The sequence below is a fragment of the Schistocerca serialis genome, chromosome 4 (assembly GCF_023864345.2).
Source record: "Schistocerca serialis cubense isolate TAMUIC-IGC-003099 chromosome 4, iqSchSeri2.2, whole genome shotgun sequence".
Taxonomy (NCBI): Eukaryota; Metazoa; Arthropoda; class Insecta; order Orthoptera; family Acrididae; genus Schistocerca; species Schistocerca serialis.
This window is the reverse complement of record NC_064641.1, coordinates 779,779,363-779,802,079: the sequence shown is the minus strand read 5'-3', so window position 1 is coordinate 779,802,079 and position 22,717 is coordinate 779,779,363. Positions and strand designations below refer to the sequence as shown.

Here is a 22,717-nt window from a genome sequence, read left to right as displayed (position 1 = left end):
GTAAACCCCACCCCCGATTGTTTAAAGAATTGAACTCGTATGTTAAAAACGTCTTTATCTCCCGAACTGTGTGTAGTACCATGAAATAGTTTTATAGGTACCTTCAGCGGTATGTGTGCATACTGTCTGTAAAATGCGATGCGAATAGAGTAAGTAGTAAAAAAGTAATCGTAAAGCGGTCCTGCCTAATTCTCAAGTTTTACTGCTTGGATAGCTAGAATGTAGTTACAGGTAAACTATTCTCCTTTCATTATTTGTGGGAGGGGGGGGGGGCGGGGGGAGAGGGCGGGAGGCTGTCAGGAAAAAAAAATTAAAAAGTTTTAAAATTATGTGTAAAGTTTGTTGGAAGTCGCTGCTCGCTCTCACTCTCAAATACTGGGTGAATACAGGCTGGGTAATTTGTGCGCCGTGAGTTACGCCGCTTCAGGCTATCTGCTGTTTCTAATCCATATAAATGATAATATGGGGAGACAATATGAACAGCCTTCTTAGACTGTATGTAGATGATGCTGTCATTTACTGTCTAGTTAAGACATCAGAAGATAAAAACCAATTGTAAGAAGATTTAGACACCATATCCGTATGGTATAAAAAGTGGCAGTTGACTCTAAATCATAAAGTCTGAGGTCAAAAATGTAGGAAAAGACAGATTGCTTCTTACCATAAAGTAGACACGTCACGCTGGAACAGGAACAGTCAAAAAGACACTTACACACAGCTTTCAGCCACAGCCTTAATCAGTAAAAGAAACACACACACACACACACACACACACACACACACACACACACACACACGACCAGCAGTTCCAGCATGCTGGAGAGGGCGCGCGCGCGCCCCAGTGTGTGTGTGTGTGTGTGTGTGTGTGTGTGTGTGTGTGTGTGTATGTGTGTGTGTGTTTGTTTGTTTTATTGACGAAGGCTGTGGCCGAAAGCTATATGTGAGTGCCTTTTAATTAATTGTACCTGTCTGCAACTTGGCATGTCTTCTTTACAGTAAGTAGCACTCTGCCCTTTCCTACACTGTTGATATTCCTACCTGGAGTTGCTATTGTTTGAAGTGTGAGGTCATTCACATGAGTACTATAAGGAACCTGTTAAATTTCAGTTACCCGATAAGTCACACAAATCCAAAGGCTGTCACTCCTACTAAAACTTTAACGTACTATTGCACCTCTTAGAGAGTTTATTTGCGACAGCATTTCAGTAGTGTAAAGTCTGTCAATTTCTTTCTTTCTTTCACTGGTGCCGTGTCCCGCACTGACGCAGGGTCGGCATTGTTAGGAACGGATTTGGCAAGGTTAGGATGAAGGGGTGGCCGGATGCCCTTACTGCCGCCACCCCATATCCCCCGGGACGAAATTAGTGTATCCCAACTGTCTGCGTCGAGTGTAATTCATGAAATAGTGCGAATGTGTTCAATTGTCGGCGAGTCGTGTAACTTAGGCGGAAAGTGGGGACCAACCCGGTATTCATCTAGCGGGATGTGGAAAACCGTCTAAAAACCACATCCAGGCTGGCCGGCACACCGGCCCTCGTCGTTAATCCGCCGGGTGGATTCGATCCGGGGCCGGCGCGCCTACCCGAGTCCAGGAAGCAGCACGTTAGCGCTCTCGGCTATCCTGGCGGGTGTTATAAAGTCTGTCAATAATTATAGGAAATATTGACAATAAAATTTTTGTTGCCCCTGCTAGCCGTGAGATAGGCAACCTGCAACTCTTAGCGTGCACCATCTTGGCCATTTGGTACTACAGAATCCAGAAACATCCCAAAAATCGATTCTTGAAATACGTCTTGGTACGCAAGAAAAATCGTAACACGTGAAGTACTTCATTATTTAAATCAATATCACTACCTCCCTCATAGATATCGCAAACTGGCCATGACGGGAGAATCAGAGAAATTAGAACTCATATCTGAGGTAACCGACAAGTCGTTCTTTTCGCGTACCATTCGCCAATGGAACAGCAGGAGAAAACGATAGTGGTGCGAGGATTACTGACAACTACATGCCAAGAAGGTGACTTGCATCTACAGATGTAGACAAGTCCGTGCGTACTTCGCTTGCCGCCCACACACAATAACACAAAATTTCAGATCCTTGTACATTACGAAAAGAGAAACCTTACGGGATACTTGGTACAGAGTAGACAAGTCTGTGCGTAGTTCGCATGCCGCTCACACACAATAACGCAAAAATTTCAAAACCTTGTACATTACGAAAAGAGAAACCTTACGGGATACTTGGTACAGAGTGTTAATCCGCACAGGCACGGTTCATGCCGCAGACCTCATCCGTCGTCCCAAATCTTATCAAGCAACGTCCGGGAGTCGTCCGAGAAGCAAAGTGTGACACACAGACGCTGAGCATGACTCAATTAACCGCAACAGTCCGCCTCAATTGCAAACAGGTCCCACATAACACTAAAAGTTTTCAAGCACATGCAATTAGCGAGCGCACGCCAACATACATGTGCGATTGTTTTCTGATAATTATCTTCAAGAAACAAAACAAGTACCGGCTGTTACTAACGCCGACAATTAAATTAGTCCGATTAAAATAACTTGCTAGTTGATATTTCACACGTAGTAGCTGGTTTCCTCCGATTAGAGCGCTCAGAGTCACGCCGAACTGCCACAACAATTAGTTCACTTTCAATTTGTTTCTTGATGTGTTTCGCTCCCGCATCTTCGATCTGAACCTTTTATTTCGTATTTCATCGCACATGATAACAGCAACACAAACAACACACACACAACGATGCTAACGAAATACGTTTCATACACAGCATTAACCAAACACTACCGCATTCTTTCGCGCAAGACGCGATTCACCGTCACATATACAGTTATTATAATCACAGAGATGGGCTTACATCAGATACGCTTCATACGACATTGTGTTAAGCCGAATTTCTGAAGGCTGCAATTAATCGTCACGACTGGGTCACCAGAGTCATAAATACATCAACGTTCTGCAGTGTACTGATTGGCGCAGTGGTTTGCATATAAACCTGTCGTGTGGAAGGTCATACGTTGGAAACTCGTCAAATGCAGGGAGGACGGATTTTTTAAAAACTAATCAAAATTTTTTAATTATTATATTTATTCAATTAATAGTTTTAACTACTATTTTTTATTTCTAATATTTTGCCGCGTCATTTTCATCATCGTATTGACTATTTTACTTCCGCTTATTTTTCTACCTATCATTCTTTTTTCGTTTGGAGTCTACTTCTGTCGCCCATAGTCTGGAACCAAGTGCCTTCCAGGACTGGTCATACGTTCGTAACGCGACAGACCGTGTAGCCAGTTTGAAGATAGTTTCAGGTAACCAATGACAGCGAGAAATTACTGTTTGATTTATCGCTGAAACTGAAATTTTTTTGTCTTGAGTCTGATCATAGAGGTTTTTAGCCTTAAACGCCGTGAACGAAGTGATCGCGATTTTAACTCTGCTGAAGATTGTTGATCGCCATTTTCTCGGATAAATTGAACGTCACAAGGCTGTGGTTAGGTTAGAACATGAGTTTAAATTCAGGGCTACAGAAAGCGTCGGCTGCTGCAGGTCCCAACCTTAACCAGAATAAGAAGCGAATTATTGCAGTCAATTTCGACCTGGAAGATTAGCAAATACAGGGTGTTTCAAAAAGAATATACATATTACAAAGTACTATTTTTTCCAAACTATCGATTGCTGCGCCTCAGCTCGGCTATTGGAGAAACGAATACATAGCGTATATTAATAGCCGCTAGATGTCAGTTGGTTTTGTTTTGCTTGGTAACCGTCATATGTTTAAAATGGCTATTCTGCAGCAGAAATCATGTTGTGTTCTGGGGTTTGCGATGTGCAATTCCGTGATTACTGAGCAACGAGGTTTCAGATTGAGCTACCAATTGATCCTCCGAATGGGTGGAACATTCGCTGATGGTATCGACAGTTTCTAGATCAGAATGTGTATGTAAGGGAAAGTCCTGGCCGCCATCGTGTTCCTGAGGAAACTTAGCATGTCTCAGCTGGGCTCCACGGTCACAGGATTTGACACTCTCTGACTTCTTGCTGTGGGGTTTCGTTAAAGACAATGTTTATGTACCACCACTCCCATAGAACGTGGAAGAGTTGAAGAACCGGATCCGTACTGCCATAACATCAGTGACGAAGGACATGCTTGCCTGAGTATGGGAGGAATTTGAGTATCGATGTGATAATGTTCGTGTCGCTGACATATTGAACATCTGTAATCTGAACTTGAGAAGTTCATAAATATGTGTATAAAGTTTCGTATTCGTATGTCTTAAAGTTTAATAAATATATGCATTCGAATTGGGTATATTCTGTTTGAAACACCCTGTATTACCCTTCATTGGCTAATTAAGATCAGCTGTCGACAGGGCATCTCCCATTTGCGTCATACCTCGTGGCGGCCGCTTCCACCACACGTTGCACATTAACAGTATATGTAATGTGACCCATCATGTGTGTGTGTGTCGCCTTTAACCGAACGGTAACCGACAGCAGATGTGGCAACACTGTAGCAGCAACTGACAGATGTCAGCTATCAACGAATTTTAATCGGACTATAGCAATAAATTTAACACAAAATATTACTTATAAGGCTTCAAAAACCAGTATTAAGTGATGAATATACACTACTGGCCATTAAAATTGCTACACCAAGAAGAAGTGCAGATGATAAACGGGTATTCATTGGACAAATTTATTGTACTAGAACTGACATGTGATTACATTTTCACGCAATTTGGGTGCATGAATCCTGAGAAATCAGTACCTAGAACAACCACCTCTGGCCGTAATAACGGCCTTGATACGCCTAGGCATTGAGTCAAACAGAGCTTGGATGGCGTGTACAGGTACAGCTGCCCATGCAGCTTCAACATGATACCACAGTTCATCAAGAGTAGTGACTGGCGTATTGTGACGAGCCAGTTGCTCGGCCACCATTGACCAGACGTGTCGCCACCGGCGCCAACCCTGTGTGAATGCTCTGAAAAGCTAATCATTTGCATATCACGGCATCTTCCTGTCGGTTAAATTTCGCGTTTGTAGCACGTCATCTTCGTGGTGTAGCAATTTTAATGGCCAGTAGTACAGGAAGATATTCAATCCTAAGTATCGCCCTCGTAGAGATCACGAAGAGAGTATTAGCCTAATGACACTGTGCAGTAAGGTATTTTAGTAGTATCTATTACCGCGCTTCGTTAGAGAATGGAACCGGAAGTACACTGTGCCATGGGCCTTCAGTTGTTTGAAGAGTATTGGTACACACAGAAATTGCGCTTCAAGGGTTTGACAGTTTGAAATTGATGGAAAAAAATATCGGTACATTTTTGCTGAATTTATAATTTACTGATAATGAAGTTGGAGCAACGATGTGAAATGTATTGAGAAGGAAGGTGACCAGATCGTGAAATGACATGATTTCTTATTTCTCATTGAAACATTTAGTTGAGAAAAGTAGATTTGATGTTGAGTTTTTGAATCAGCCGCGTCCTCTTCCGCGTCCCGTGCGGGCGTATCGTGGACAGTGACCCCGCCCACGTGCAGTGCTTCCCGTCATAACGAGCGCTCGCCATCGTTACGCTTAATTGCCACGTATAAATTACCTCCCCTAAGCGGCTGTTTAAGGTAATGAGTCGGTGGGGGGAACGCTGTGTAAAAAACTGGGAGACGCGGCCCGCCTTGCTGCGAGGCTTAAAAGCTTTACCCGGAAGTTAGGGCCCTCTACGACGTAAGCTGGGCAGGGTGCTAGCGGAAGCAATTATAGCGAAGGGCGTGCCGAACAATGGAGGAGCAAACCGGAGCGCCGAGCTTCGAAGTCTGCGTCTCACCCTGGTCAGGACTCTGCATACAGCTCCAACACACATCACAGGGGAAGCTCGTGAAAGGGACAAATTCTACCATCTCACATTTAAAGGGCCGGCTGTAGGGCGGGGAGGTGGGGGGTGGGGGGGGCAAAATCTTGAATTTAAAGTGGTTCCAAAAGGATGAATGAAACAACAAAACGACAGTCTTATACATATACATATATACTCCGCCGGCCACCAAGCGGTGTGTGGCGGGGGGCACAATTCGCGCCAAAGTCATATTTCCCCGCCGGCCGATGTGGCCAAGCGGTTCTAGGCGCTTCAGTCAGGAACCGCGCGACCACCACGGCCGCAGGTTCGAATCCTGCCTCGGGCATCGATGTGTGTGATGTCTTTAGGTTAGTTAGGTTTCGGTAGTTGTTTGTTCTAGGGGACTGATGACCTCAGATGTTAAGTCCCATAGTGCTCAGAGTCATTTGAACCATATTTCCCCACCTCTGTTCCACTCGCGGATCGCGCGAGGGAAAAACGACTGTCTGAACACCTCAGTATGAGCTCTAATTTCCCGTATCTTTGAATGGTGATCATTGCGCGATTTGACAGTTAGTGGTAACAATAGACTACTGGCCATTAAAATTGCTACACCACGAAGATGACGTGCTACAAACGCGAAATTTAACCGACAGGAAGAAGATGCTGTAATATGCAAATGATTAGCTTTTCAGAGCATTCACACAAGGTTTACAGTGGCGATACCTACAACGTGCTGACATGAGGAACTTTTCCAACAGATTTCTCATACAAAAAACAGCAGTTGACCCGCGTTGCCTGGTGAAACGTTGTTGTGATGCCTCGTGTAAGGAGGAGAAATGCGTACCATCACGTTTCTGACTTTGATAAAGGTCGGTTTGTAGCCTATCGCGATTGCAGTTTATCGTATCGCGACATTGCTGCTCGCGTTGGTGGAGATCCAGTGACTGTTAGCAGAATATGGAATCGTTGGTTTCAGGAAGGTAATACGTAACGCCGTGCTGGATCCCAACGGCCTCGTATCACTAGCAGTCGAGATGACAGGCATCTTATCCGCATGGCTGTAACGGACCGTGCAGCCACGTCTCGATCCCTGAGTCAACAGATGAGGACGTTTGCAAGACAACAACCATCTGCACGAAGTTCGACGACGTTTGCAGCAGCATGAACTATCATCTCGGAGACCGTGGCTGCGGTTACCCTTGACGCTGCATCACAGACAGGAGCGCCTGCGATGGTGTACTCAACGATGAACCTGGGTGCACGAATGGCAAAAAGTCATTTTTTCCGATGAATCCAAGTTCTGTTTACAGCATCATGATGGTGGCATCCGTGTTTGGCGACATCGCGGTGAACGTACATTGGAAGCGTGTATTGGTCATCGCCATACTGGCGTATCACCCGGCGTCATGGTATGGGGTGCCATTGGTTACACGTCTCGGTCACCTCTTGTTCGCATTGACAGCACTTTGAACAGTGGACGTTACATTTCAGATGTGTTACGACCCGTGGCTCTACCCTTCATTCGATCCCTGCGAAACCCTACATTTCAGAAGGATGATGCACGACCGCATGTTGCAGGTCCTGTACGGGCCTTTCTGGATACAGAAAATGTTCGACTGCTGTCCTGGCCAGCACATTCTCCAGATCTCTCAGCAATTGAAAACGTCTGGTCAATGGTGGCCGAGCAACTGGCTCGTCACAATACGCCAGTCACTACTGTTGATGAAGTGTGGTATCGTGTTGAAGCTGCATGGGCAGCTGTACCTGTACACGCCATCCAAGCTCTGTTTGACTCAATGCCTAGGCGTATTACGGCCAGAGGTAGTTGTTCTGGGTACTGACTTCTCAGGATCTATGCACCCAAACTGCGTGAAAATGTAATCACGTGTAAGTTCTAGTACAATAAATTTGTCCAATGAATACCCGTTTATCATCTGCACTTCTTGGTGTAGCAGTTTTAATGGCCAGTAGTGTATGTGCTCTACTTTCTCGGTGAAGATCGAATTTCGGAATTTAGTGAGCAGCCCCTTCCGTATAGTGCGCCGTCTATCAGCAAGTGTGTCTCACTTCAAACTTTCTATGAGATTTGTAACGCTCTCGCGATGGCTAAATGTACCAGTCACGAATGTTGCCTCTCTTCTTTGGGCCTTCTCAATCTCTTGAATGAGTCCCAACTGGTAAGAGTCCCATACAGACGAACAATACCCTTAAGACTGGACGAACTAACGTATTGTGAGCTATTTCCTTTGTTGAAGGACTGCATCGCTTCAAGATTCTATCAATAAACCGCAGTCTTGAGTTCGCTTTATCCGTTACTTGTGTAATCTGATCATTCCATTTGAGATCATTTCGAATAGTCACACCCAGATACTTGACTGAAGTTACCGCTTCCAAAGGCTGATCATTTATTTTGTACTCATACATGAATGGGGATTTTCGCCTTGTTATACGCAGTAGGTTACACTTACTAATTTTGAGAGATAACTGCCAGTCGTTACACCACGCATTTATTTTCTGCAAATCCTCAATGATTTGTTCACAACTTTCGGGTGATACTACTTTCCTGTAGACTACAGCATCATCGGCAAACAGTCAAATGCCGCTGTCAATATCATCAATCAGATCGTTTATGTAAATCGTAAAAAGCAGCGGACCTATTACGCTGCCCTGGGGCAGCCTGGGAATAAGTTGTAAATACAAATAATTCATAAAATCTAGTGTCTTACTGTGAAACTGTCTACGTTATTTTGAACCAGGTGACTCAGGAAGCGCTCTAGTTGGTCACCTAGTTTGCGTCTTTCAAAACAGCAAAGATTGCTAGTGGCAATGTTGTTAATTCACTTTCTACCATGTGCCTACGCATCACTTGAAATGTAAGGCTAAGTGCGTCAACTTGAAGGCTCCTACGAAAGCGAAAAATTTTATTATGAAGAATTAATACACTGAAGGGCCAAAGAAATTGATATAGACATGCGTATTCAAATACAGATATATGTAAACAGGCAGAATACAGCGCTGAGGTCGGCAATGCCTACACAAGACAACAAGTGTCTGGCGCAGTTGGTAGATCGACTGCTGCTACAGTGGTAGGTTATCAAGACCTAAGTGAGCTTGAACGTGGTGTTATATTCGGCGCACAAGCGATGGGACACAGCATCTTCGTGGTAGCGATGAAGTGGGATTTTCCCGTACGATCATTTGACGAGTGTACCCTGGACATCAGGAATCCGGTAAAACATCTATCTCCGACATCGCTGCGGCCGGAAAAAGATCCTGCACGAACGGGACCAACGACGACTGAAAAGAATCGTTCAATGTGACAAAAGTGCATCCCTTCCGCAAATTGCTGGGCCATCAACATGTGTTAGCGGCGAACCATTCAACGAAGGATCATCGACATTGGCTTTCGGACCCGAAGGCCCACTCGTGTACCCTTGACGACTGCACGACGCAAAGCACCTCGTCTGCGTCCGTCAACACCAATATTACCGAGCGAGGTGGCGCAGTGGTTAGACACTGGACTCGCATTCGGGAGGACGACGGTTCAATCCCGAGTCCGGCCATCCAGATTTAGGTTTTCCGTGATTTCCTTAAATGTTCCAGACAAATGCCGGCATGGTTCCTTTGAAAGGGCACGGCCGACTTCCTTCCTCGTCGTTCCCTAATCCAATGAGACCGATGACCTCGCTGTCTGGTCTCCCTCCCCAAACAACCCAACCCTGTCATTTGGGGGGGGGGGGGGAGGGGATATGGGAACACCAATATTGGACTACTGATGACTGGAAACATGTTGCCTGGTCGGACCAGCCTCGTTTCAAATTGTATCGAGTGGAAGGACGTGAACGGATATGGAGACAACCTCATGAATCCATGCACCCTGCATGTCAGCAGGGCACAGGTCGAGCTGGTGGAGTCTCTGTAATGGTGTGGGGCATGTGCAGTTGGAGTGATATGGGATCCCTGATACGTCTACATACGACTCTGACAGGTGACACGTACGAAAGCATCCTCTCTGATCATCTGCATCCATTGTGCATTGCGACGGACTTGGGGAATTCCAGCAGGACAACGCGACACCCCACACGTCCGTAATTGCTATAGAGTGGCTCCAGAAACACTCTTCTGAGTTTAAACACTTCCGCTGACCACCACTTCCCAGACATGAACATTATTGAGCGTATCTATGATGCCTTGCAACGTACTGTTCCGAAGAGATCTGCAGGATTCATGGTGCCAGTTCTCTCCAGCACTACTTCAGACATTAGTCGAGTCCACGCCACATCGTGTTGCGGCACTTCTGCGAGCTCGCAGGGGCCTACACGATATTTGGCAGGTGTAATAGTTTCTTTGACTCTTCCGTTCCTTACATCTGATTTGATCCATTACAAATAGATACAGCAGTATCGCTGAGAAAAAAAAACTTTGTAATAAGCAAATAAAGAGTAAGGAAAATATGCTCTTCCCGTCACATGCCATAGTTTTCAGGATCCAGACACTGTGATCAAGGATCGTGGAAACATGTATGCCATCCTTTCCCAGCACTCCCACTCCTTTGGATCTGTTACACTGTTCTTCATCTTGCCACGTTCCTCTAAATTAACTTTTGCTGCTTTGCCTGTAACTCCTTTTAAGCTTTTCCTCGTCCCCCTTTCTTTCTTGCTGTTGAAGTCATAATCAATATATATTAATATTCAGATCAAGCGGAAAAAACCTTTTGGAGATGAAGCAACTAAACTGCATTGCACGAACTGATTATCCAATTTTGTTGTAGTTCACAATGTTTGCGTTCCAGCAACTTTATTTAGGATATAACCGTTACTTCTCGCTACAGTAAATTAAGAAAGCACGCCATCTCGACATTCGACCATAGCAGTTTTTCCTATGTGTTCTACGGAGACACTAAATAGGCAATGGCGACGTATACACTAAAAAAAAAGTTCAAATGGCTCTAAGCACTATGGGACTTAACATCTGAGGTCATCAGTCCCCTAGACTTAGAACTACTTAAACCTAACTAACCTAAGAACATCACACACATTCATGCCCGAGGCAGGATTCGAATCTGCGACCGTAGCAGCAGCAGCACGGTTCCGGACTGAAGAGCCCAGAGCCGCTCGGCCACAGCGGCCGGCACTTTTTTTACACAAATAAATGGTTTACATGAAAGTGACTCGCTATGCTATGACCTTTCATTTTGCATGGCAGAAGCGACGACGATACCGTCAATAACGCAAAACTCAGTTGTGTTGGTTCGTTCAGGACTCGCACCGCACGCTCCCCTCTGCTCCGGGAACAAGAAAATGTGAACAGGTTTTAGTTATACAGTCTGCGAGTGACATACATTAGTTTCGGTTGCGTAAATAATGTTGGAGTTGTAACTCAAAATGTATTACATTGAAAACGTTTCACTTCTGTTTCGCTGACTCGTGCACCACACCTGGCTCGGGTCTTAAAAAACATGGTCACGCAATAAAGCCGTCAGTAAGTGTGATATGTGAAAATAAGACGTCTTGGATGAAATTCCGCTCGGAGGAGCAAAATCCCTGGAGCCGACCCTATACATGTAGAGCAGATAAAGGAGGAAAACGCAAGAAACACCCAGAAAGGCAATTAACACCCGATCCGTGGCTCGACCTGCGCAAACCTCCGTCGCTCGTGAATCGAACTTAAACTCCGTAAGGCGCAAAATGTCCCTGACAGCTAACTTTCAACCACGATTTGCGAATGACCGCCGTACAACAATACTGGGCAATAATATTGTACAGTAAATCAATGGTTGCCTCCTCACAGCGAAGTAATGTAGCACAAATTTCATATCAAATGTTGAAGGTGCAAACATGGCGGGTATGGACACCAGCTGTGTTTTGGCCCTTGAGCAGGCTTTGCGCTCGCGAAAGAAAAAAGAGGAAGTGTAGATGGAAGAAAAAAAATGCGCAAAACAAACAGTTTGGCGCAGGGCACAGAGAATTACAAAGATATTGCATACCAACCAGAGACTATACATTGCAACCAGTTTGCACAATAGAACAATGTGTCAATATATTGTAAAACATTGCACAACCGTAAATCCTATCCACAGACGGTCAATAACAGCGCACAACACGAAATATTGCACATTATTATTGACAGTCTAGGAATATATTATTGCTCAATGAGTACTGTGCAGTAGAGCGGTTCCACCCCGTACTACTGGAGAAGTCTTGTGTTTTCTCGAATGATGGCGCTAGATATCGAAGGTGCTTCCATCGTCGACACAAAATAAGCAACATGCAACGCCATCTGTGAGGCGACCTTGTCTACATAAACTTGTTTACATAAGTAAAACTAAATGCGGCTGCATTTACATGTTGCGCAAACAGATGGCGGTACTTTAGTACTTGAGCCAAAATTGGGTCTTGTCAGGATGTTGGGACAAGAAGGTCCATAACGATGCCCGCCTCGATATATCAGGACCGACAGCAACTCTTGTGGCGGACCACAACAGCTGCCATCACATGTTCGTCAGTCAATTTAAAACGCACGACCAGCTGCATGGAAAGCACCACATGAAATACTACTGCTACAACTTAAACAAATAAACAAAAATGCATGTGCGCCACATTATCTTACTATCGTATACTACCACATTTTTCTTAATTTACTTTGCTTGCTGTTATACAAAAATGACGTAATTAAAAGTGTGAAAGTCTCAGTTCTATCCCGAGGGACGTGTCTACAGAATTCCAAGAATTTTTTTTTTTTTTTTACTGACATTTATCTTTGTAATATCTGTCACACTACAGGTCAATAACTTGTAGTTCAGAACGGAGTTCTTTAATTTATTTATCTATTGGCCTTTGGCATTAACCATTTAGAAAGAAAAGTGAGTAAATACAGATCTGGTACACAATATGATACATTCAGCATAGGTATTAGAAATTACATAAATTCCAGTGAAACTCCATGGTACACTGTGTAGATTCACACACTCAAGCCGCGCGGTTACAGACGCCATGCACGGATTGCGCGGCCCCTCCCGCCGGAGGTTCGAGTCCTCCCTCGGGCGTGTCTGTGTGTGTTGTTGTTGTTGTTGTTGTTGTTGTTCTTAGCATAAGTTAGTTTAAATGGTGTGTAAGTCTAGCGACCGATGACCTCAGCAGTTTGGTCTCTTTAGCAATACACATTCTCTCTCTCTCTCTCTCTCTCTCTCTCTCTCTTTCACACACACACACACACACACTCTCATCACAGTCCATGCAGCAGTCTTTGCGTCTGACTTATATCTGCTTCTTGCAGAAATCGGGCAATACTGACACAGTCCGCTGTGGTCGGCTGTCAAAACAGATCACTCACAGATTTAGGTTGGGGAATTCGTGCTCTGATCAGGGCCTGAAGAAACTTAAGGCATTGTCAGTCATAGCATGAACACCCTAGCATCATAAGGCTGAGGTCTGCAATCTCAGCTGGAAGGACTTCGCAGTATGGAGATGACTGACCTTTCATCCTACACGGTCACTGTGACCGAGCGGTGCAGTCCGGAACCGCGCTGCTGCTACGGTGGCAGGTTCGAATCCTGCCTCGGGCATGGGTGTGCGTGATGTCCTTAGGTTAGTTAGGTCTAAGCAGGTCTAAGTCTAGGGGACTGATGACCTCAGATGTTAAATCCAACAGTTCTCAGAGCCATTTGAACCATTTTTCATCCTACAAAGGTGTGAACGATAACAGCCGTGACCCAGTCGGAGATGAATCTCTTCAATATTCGCCGAATATGGAGAGGAGAACAGGTCAAAATCACTTTCTAATGCGTCATATCTTGCAAACATCGCTGAAATTCTTCCTTAAGGGATACTTAAAATATGTAAATGATGTCGAGAGTCTATCAGCAACAGCATCTTGCAAGGACGACAATTTTGGAAAATGAGTTGGATTTCCTTTTACCAGCTGCCAGCTTGCGTCCCTAGCGTTTTGTCTATTCATTGCACAGGGGACTGAGGTGCGAAGATACTTTCGGTGTTATGCAATGCCGACTCGCCGCTGCTGCTATTTAGATGGCATCGCTGTCAAAACTGACGCTTCCACTTTCACAGCTGGCACTTCTCCCGTGCTGTCGCGATCGCGAACTTATTAAGCCACGGATTACAGAGTGACTTGTGGGAAGTATTGCCGAAATAACTTCTTTATGTGGCTAATGAGCGAATGCAGCATTGAATGGTGATGAGGACTGGGGAGAAGGTGGAAGCGTAAGCGGTGAAGCAGCTATGTCAGTGCGCGTTTATCCCGGGGCGGTGTGTGCTGCGGCGTCCTTTGGCGGAGCCAGCTGAAGGCTGCAGGGCAGACAAAGCGCGAGCCGCACAAAGGCGCTCCCCACACCCCAACAAGCTGCCTCGGCGCGTGATCCGGCCGGAGGTGGAACCATCTGCGAGACTGAGCAGTCCTCAACTAGGGTTACCACACGTTCACATTTACGCTGACAACTCTACGTTTTCGACTTTTACGGTAGCGTCCGTATACATTGTTACGATATCTGCTACCGTCCGCACTTTTTTTAATTTTGGAAATTAAGATATTGTGAATTTTGTTTTCAACTAGTGTCGTCAACAAATTATATACTTAATACTTCCGTTATTGAGTTACATCAATACGGACTGATGTCGAAGAAACCGTGAAATTTTTGTTGGATAATAGTATTGAAATTTATGATTAAAAATGAAAAAAAATCATAGCCACATATGATGGAAAATCTGAATCAAGCCAGAAGAAATGGTGCAAGTACACTGAGTTGTGTAGGAGTGAAGAACAATTTAGTGAATTAATTACATTGTCAAGTCGTTCTTTCCAGTGCCACCTCATAACTATGAAGTTGAGAGGTTCTTCTCCTTAATACAGGTACAGTGGACAAACGAGAGAAATAGCCAGACAGCTGAATCTGTAAAAGGGATTGCAGTGGTAAAAATGTGTCAAATGTAATTTGTGTCGACAAAAAGAGCTTTTAAATAAGATTTAGTCCAGTGGAAACTACACACAGGACATTGGCTCGAAAGTAATGCACGTACGTGTGTATTATCTTTTTATTTTGTTTGTTTCATTTGTAACATAGGAATCTGACTACGGAAAATGGAACTAACAATGTTTCATTCGGCATTACAACAAGGATTAGTCCGGACCTTTTCATAAAACTTTAAATAAAATCTACCACTGCTATATATACAACGCCGGCAATGTTTACCTTTTCCTATAGTCTTATCGAGTTCCGGACTAGAACCGTCCTCCTCATCCAACTAAGTGTGTCCGCATTTTGGAGTTTCAGAGTATGCTAACCCTAGACTCCACCGCTTTAACACACAGCTGCCTCACGGGTGGCAATCTAGTGATTGGTATTATCATGAGCACATCTGATATATTCCGTAATTTGCTTTGCTAATTACTACTGCGACCAATAATTTGGAAATTCTGTTGTTAATATGCGTGGCTCGGTGGTTCAATGGTAAAGTGGCAGCTATGAATCCAAAAGTCTGGGGTCCGGTATCCGGCCAGTAAGAGATATTGGTCTGTCGCTTATCACTTCTTTGGATAAACAGTAATTTGTGATATTAGTCGTCGCCCTTGAGCAGAGACATTGTAAACATTCGACAAAGGCTGTTAACATAGCCACTACAATATCATATTAATAGCAATTTTTTTTAAACGTAAGAAAGACAGGCTTACTACATCGCGAAAATGGCCAATCACACGTAAATAGGAGAACCATTTCTTGGAACTATAAAGATTCGAGAATCGTAAAAACAATTTCTACAGCTGCAAAGGAAATCATGACACACAGTACAAACCAAAAAACAATATTTGTGGCTAATAAAAGGTAGCTATTGTCGGAAATTACACTTTATCTACACAGCTCAAAAGGAGATTGTCACAAACAGTTTCGAATATACAATGTGTTAGGGGTATAAGCGCAGATATTTTTTATTGGTGACAGGACAGTGTTCCGTACAACATTTCATCAGTACTTACTTAATTTTCAGACTGATATTCGTAGCTATTAGGAGTAGTATGCTTTTAGGTTGGTTTGTACCTGCAAGTGGACGTGGCAAAATCAAGCGATTAATGAATTTGTTGAATTTTGGGCGCGTAGATGCAAAACGGTTAGTCTATACTGACAGGCGTAGTCCACTTACATCTACAGGTGTAATCCACTTAATGGTGCAGTTACGACCATGTAGAAAACATTTGGTAGTAAATTATGTGACGCGTTTGTGGGAAATCTGTTGGGGCAGAGAAAAAACAGCTAAAACATTGAAGTGCGTGCATATTATGGTACCAGTGATCACAATATCTGCACTTATGCTGCTAACACTTTACTTTCCAGTAGTAAACCGAAAAAGGTTTGGCAAGATCTTTCTACACACCGGAAAGGAAACGTAAATATATCAACAATATAATCGAAAAAGCCGGCCGTTGTGGCTGAGCGGTTCAAATCACTTCAGTCTGGAACCGCGCGACCGCCACGTCGCAGATTTCGAATCCTGCCACGGGCACGGATGTGTCTGATGTCCTTAGGTTAGTTAGGTTGAAGTAGTCCTAAGTTCCAGGGGACTGATGACCTCAGATGTTAAATCCCAGCTCGGAGCCATTTGCGCCATACAATCGAAAATATATTTTAGCTATGTAACTCAAGTGGAGACAACCATATTCAATTGCAAATATGCAGTATATACAGTATATCTGTAACCGAAACGATTATACACCATATCTTAACCTACACATTGCCGGAAAAAGAAGACGGCGTCGATTTTGATCCGATGACGGCAAATGCCACCCGCTAAATAGTACATGTACTGATAATGGTTTCAACGTCGCCTGCTAACAGATAGCGTAGTGACGTCTGTATCTACCCTTTAACAAGGAATGCTCACAACCAGAACGCTCAGTGTGATGCAAACGTGTGAAGCATGCAGGCAACCATGCGACGCAGACGCACTCGTGCTTGCTACAACCAACTGAGCGAGTTCGGAAGAGGTCAAATTGTAGCCTTCCGAAGAGGACTGCCACAGAAGTTGGACATTCTGCATCACGTGTGCAATGATGCTGGTATCAGAGGTCACATGAACATTCTCAAGCCCGTAGACGAGGTTCTGGACGTCCACGCAGATCGGCGTATCGTATGGGCAGCAGTGGCAGATCGAATATTAGCAGTGAGACTATGGGCACGCAGACCTGTAGCTCATCTTTCACTCGCGCCGTACCATCGACGTGCACGGCTCGACTACTGCCGTCAGAGGATCACTTGGAACATGGAATGGCGCGACGGGGTCTTCAAAAATCAAAGCAGATTCTGCCTGCACGGAAGTGATGGTCGTTTGTGCATACGACGTAGACCTGGTGAGCGCTGTCTCCTAGAATTCACTCGCCCAGGACACACTGGCCCCATCCCTGGCATTATGATCTGTGGTGCGATACGCTACAACACTCGTTCACCTTTAGTGTTGCTGGATGGTGCTCTAACCACCACTCGGTACGTGCAGAATGTTGTTAGAGCCATTCTTGCAGCAGGAAGGTGATGTGTTGTCCCAACAGGATAATGCTGACCCACACACTACCCGTGAAACTCAATTTGCTCTGAAAGACGTGCAGCAATTTTCCTGGCCAGCACGATCTCCAATCGAGCATGTATGGGATATGATGGGACGAGGAGTGACTCGTACGACTCGTCAACCAACAATTCTTACAGAACTACGTGAACAGGTCAAGCAGGCGTGACAAAGTACCCTGCACAGTATTCACCATCTGTACGAGGCTACACTACATACCAATATGGGTGCTTCAGCATGGATTGATACCTGGTACCTCAGAACAACTTGCGCTATTCATCGGTTCAAAAAAAATGGTTCAAATGGGTCGGGGCACTATGGGACTTAACCTCTGAGGTCATCAGTCCCCTAGAACGTAGAACTACTTAAACCTAACTAACCTAAGGACATCACACACATCCATGCCCGAGGCAGGATTCGAACCTGCGACCGTAGCGGTCACGCGGTTCCAAACTGAAGCGCTTAGAACCGCACGGCCACACCGGCCGGCTATTCATCGGTAAACGTAATTATTTGATGTAATCCATATGCACTGTTGCCACAAATCCTGAGTGAATTGGTTCAAATGGCTCTGAGCACTATGGGACTTAACTGCTGAGGTCATCAGTCCCCTAGAACTAAGAACTACGTAAACCTAACTAGCCTAAGGACATCACACACATCCATGCCCGAGGCAGGATTCGAACCTGCGACCGTAGCGGTCGCGTGGTTCCAGGCTGCAGCGCCTAGAACCGCTCGGCCACTTCGGCCGGCCCTGAGTGAATTGGCATCCTCTAAACGAGTGTACTATTTTTGTCCGGCAGTGTATTTTAGCGGAATGAAACTGAACCGGGTATTGTAAGAAAATACTTCAGCTGCAGTGGGGACTAAAATGAACAGCACGAATTAAAAAATATTTGTCGTAGAAAGAAAATCACTGATAAAGCGACACAATATTTTGTGTCTCATACAAAGCAATGATTAAAATTATAGCCGCGCTGTCTTAGGCTCCTTACCACGTGCCAAGGTTCGCGCTACTCCCCCCCCCCCCCCCCTCCCGCCCCCGGCCACCGTCGGAGGTCCGAGTCCTCCTCTCGAGCATGTGTGTGTGTGTGTGTGTGTGTGTGTGTGTGTGTTGTCCTTATCGTAAGTTACTTTAAGTTAGATTAAGTAGTGTGTAAGCCTAGGGAACGATGACATCAGCAGTTTGGTCCCATAGGAACTTACCACCATCATCACCACCATTAAAATTGTAATTCATCTTATAATCAACGAAAATGTGAAAAAAATAGCGCTTTAAAGAACTACAAGTGAAAATCAGCTCCAAGAAGTGAAGTCACAACAACGATTGCTATTACGTCGCTTGTCTTGACCCACTTCTTTCACCTCTGGCAGGGGCCGTGGTTCGGAGTTCACGTTAAACTGTAGCTCCCGCCATTAACAGGCTGGATAAGTCAGCTCCAATTTCGGAGAAAAGCAACTGTATACGAACCCCAACAAGATCATGTCTTGTAAAGCACTGTGTTGTTCAAACCAATCTTTGGCTTCATAACAGCTTTAATTTTAATTGTTAATATTTATAGTCATCCCTCCTTAGTTGCTAATTCAATGCTGTTTATGTACCTTAAAACATCCAGACTCGAGATATAAAAAATTAATTTTTTTGAATTTTCTTGTTTTTATTATATTATTAGACATACTTTGAGACTGAACACCGTAAAAAAAAAAAAAAAGATGTTACCTTCTGCAGTTACGCATAGGGTCACATGACAGAGAGCACACTTCCATCTGCTTCCGTGACGTTCCTTCCTTGTGCTACAATATACACAGTGCCTTGAGGTGTCACGCATTGGTAGATGCTTCAGTTGAATGTGTTTCAGCTGGAACAATATTTCCATATTTTTTTGCAAATGATTCTGATGATGTACTCGAACATCCAGGACTTTCTGACTAGTCTGGAAAACTGTCTGTTCTAGCATACTATCCACAAACTGATACTGAAAGAAATCTGCTGGTTGCGTACAGTCACAGTCATTTTTCGATTTTTATTTCACACCCACTTCATCTGAAATTCGACAAAGTTCACTGCACTGTCATCCCGTGTCCGTAAAGGATTCGCAATAAATGACAGTGATATGTTGTCGTAAGCACTAAACTATCATCCCTGTCATTATCAATATTATCTTCCCTCTCACTCTGTGAAATAATGCAAAACAACACTGATTTTTTGTTTGGAAATCGAGAACACTTTCTTCGGCTACCACATCATCTCCACTTTCATTGCTGTTGTCAATCTCTGAGTCGGTATCAGAAGATATATCTTCCAAAAGGCAAACCAGAATTTCCGCTTCCTTTACACTGCGAGATTACATCGTGTGAAACTGGAAATACAACAACTTGTCACAGCCGCTCTGGTGCCCTTAGAGCCGCAGTGGTTTCAAAAGGAACCACCACAATAATTGCGAAAACAAGTACATAAATTTAATTATTATCGCAACACATTGAGTATAAATTTCAACAGGACAGTTTTCTCTATCTAATCAATGCGCAATGTTGCCTTATAGAAGCAAATTCAATCTCAATTTGAAAACAAAGACAGTTGTGCACCACATACAAAAATGGCTCCTACGTTTGCTCGTCTAACTACTTACATAAGAAGTAGTTCAAGCAGCAGCCGCTACACGGCAGCACCTGCTGGAGACGTAAAGGGTGGCACAGATGTAGCTACTGTGCATATGCTACGAAATGAAAAATCCTAGGTGGCTTCAAATGGAACCACATCGTCTGAAATGGGTAAGAGTGTGTTCCACAGTAGAGAATGTGAAAAAGTGATCATAGCTCTTATGGTATGCACTTTGGAGCCCATGTTTACTTGGAATTTTTTTTTTCTTATTTTGGTGCATACTATCACATCTCAAAGTATGAAAAGCAAAGAGCGCGCAGCAAAAGAGAGCTGTTTCACACTATCGAAAATAAATAACTGCTCATTTCTCTTAAGTTATGCATTTTCGAGCCCATCCTTCAAAGAGCGTTCCTATCGTATCCATTCCCCTGGGAAATCTCGTATACGTCTCGCGACATAAACCGCGACGAGGACATCATATAAATTAGAGTTCATACGACAATCATTCATACCACACGCCATTCGCGAATAGGACAGGGAAAGAGAGAAAACAGAGTAGACCAGAAGTGCTCTCGGTCTCACACCGTACCGTGCTTGCGGAATAAAGTTGTAAAAGCAGTTTTAAAACCACAACTTAATGTCGATTTTCACAAACTATGGTAATTTTCACTAGTTTTGATTCACAGTAAGCAGCTCATGTTAGGAGTTCACAAGGGATTTGGTCGCAGTATAGAACCAGCGATAAGGCCTTGGGGTGAGGATTATGCCGACGCCAGCAAACAAGCTGCGCTCCCAGATAAAGTCGAGCGGCGCTACTGGAAGTTCGCGCAAACACAATCGGCTTTGCGAAAGAGCAGCAGCTTTATAAGGATAAGAGTGCCACGTACTGCAGACGCAGAGAGGATGGTGTTGGATGCTGCACTGTGACGGAGGATATATTTTAACTCGCTCCCCTAGCGATGCCGCCAACGCAGCACAGGGCTGTGGCTGCTGACGCAGAGAAACTGGTCATTCATAATACTGATACAAAAAGTTCATCACCATTACTGGGCCAGAAAAAGGACCAAAGGCGGTGGTTTACAATTACTAATCAGAAAATCTTGCATTAGTCCTGGGTTCAATTCCAAAATTCTCAGCAGACTACTGTGCCTCCCAAATCTTTACGGTCAAAATTAAACATAGGCCTATTATGGTGTAGATTAAAAGTCAGTAGTCTGACATATTTTCGTCTTGGGGTGAATGTTCACTTTCTGTCAGTGTTTGCTATAAAATACATTTTTTTTTTGGGAAAAAGATTGTGCCTTGGCAAAAACAAATACCTTCTTTTTCACCCATAGTGTTTCGGTGAAGTTTCACCATCATCAGCAGGCTTACTCTGTTGTCTGAGGAATAACGCAAAAATCTGTTGCTAATACAGGGTGAGTCAAAACGGACTTTAAAACTTTGGAATGATTCAGAAATTTATTGAGATAACTTACGGAATCGGTAGATGTATCATTTTGTACCAAACAACAAGTTTCACATAAAAGTGTCAAGTGTAATTTTGGTTCGATATGACTACCATCTGCGATGCGGCAGACATCCCAACGGTACTCAATTTCTTCCCACACTCGTTGCCGCTAATCGGGCGTAACTTGTGCAATAACAGTGTAGATTCAATTTTTCAGGCGGGCTAAATTGTTTGGCAGGGGAGGAACATACACATGGTCTTTAATGAAACCCCAAAGAAAGAAATCCAGTGGCGTAAGTATGGGGAGTCAGGTGGCCATGCGATTGGACCTTCACAGCCAATCCACCGAGCTGGGAAGCGATTATCGACGAACCTTCGAACTTCCGTGAGTCAATGAGGTGGTGCATTGTCTTGCTGGTAGTAAACCATCTCATCTTGGTCATCTTCATCGATCTTTGAATTTCAAAGGTTTATGAAACAAAAACGCACGACGAGCAAGCTCCGCACCAGTGAAAGTACCCATTTTAGCTGTGCACTACGCTCTCTCTCCTGGTGGTGGAATGGGGTACTGATGCACTACGTGAATTAAACTCTTTTTTGCTATAAAATGACCATCTACGCGATGTTATCTCAATTAATTTCTGTATCACTCCAAAATTGTGAAGTCCACTTTGATTCACCCTGTATAAACAGGATTGAGATTACGATTATATATTCATATCATTTTAACAGAATATGTACCTTAATATCACAAAGTAATGTTCGTGTTAACTGTGTTGTCTGCAGTACAGCTGATATTTTTAAAAGTTTGTCAGTTACAATAAATCAGGATTTCTCTACTGTACATTATATATAACGAACGCAAGTCAGACCAAAAATGAAAACTACCAGTGTTTTTTGTGTTTTGTTAATGCTAATTTTATATTCTGCTGTCTGCTTTGAGCTGTTTATTATCTTTTAACGTTTATTCGCATTCTTGTATTGCTTCCGAAAGTGTTTCTACTTACTGATTTGAGGGGGGGGGGGGGGGGGGTATGCTACCTGGCATGAGCTTTGTGAACTGGTGTTTGTGTGTTTTCCTTAGTGAAGACCGCCTGTCCTCATATGCGAGTTGCAACATAATCCACTGAGACAACTCGGTCTGGTCCCCAATGCTTGGACACTTCTTTAAGATAAGTGTGTTAACTGCTGCTTCACCAGTATTCGCCGTACTTTGTTCTTCAAAGTGGGCATTTAGAAGTCC

General features: G+C 44.0%; 1 protein-coding gene across 2 annotated transcripts in view; it reads right to left on the bottom strand.

The window, feature by feature from the left end:
• LOC126473351 (DENN domain-containing protein 5B) overlaps nucleotides 1-22,717 on the bottom strand; it is a 483,519-nt gene that overhangs the window by 271,265 nt on the left and 189,537 nt on the right. The gene's annotated exons all lie outside the window — the stretch shown is intronic.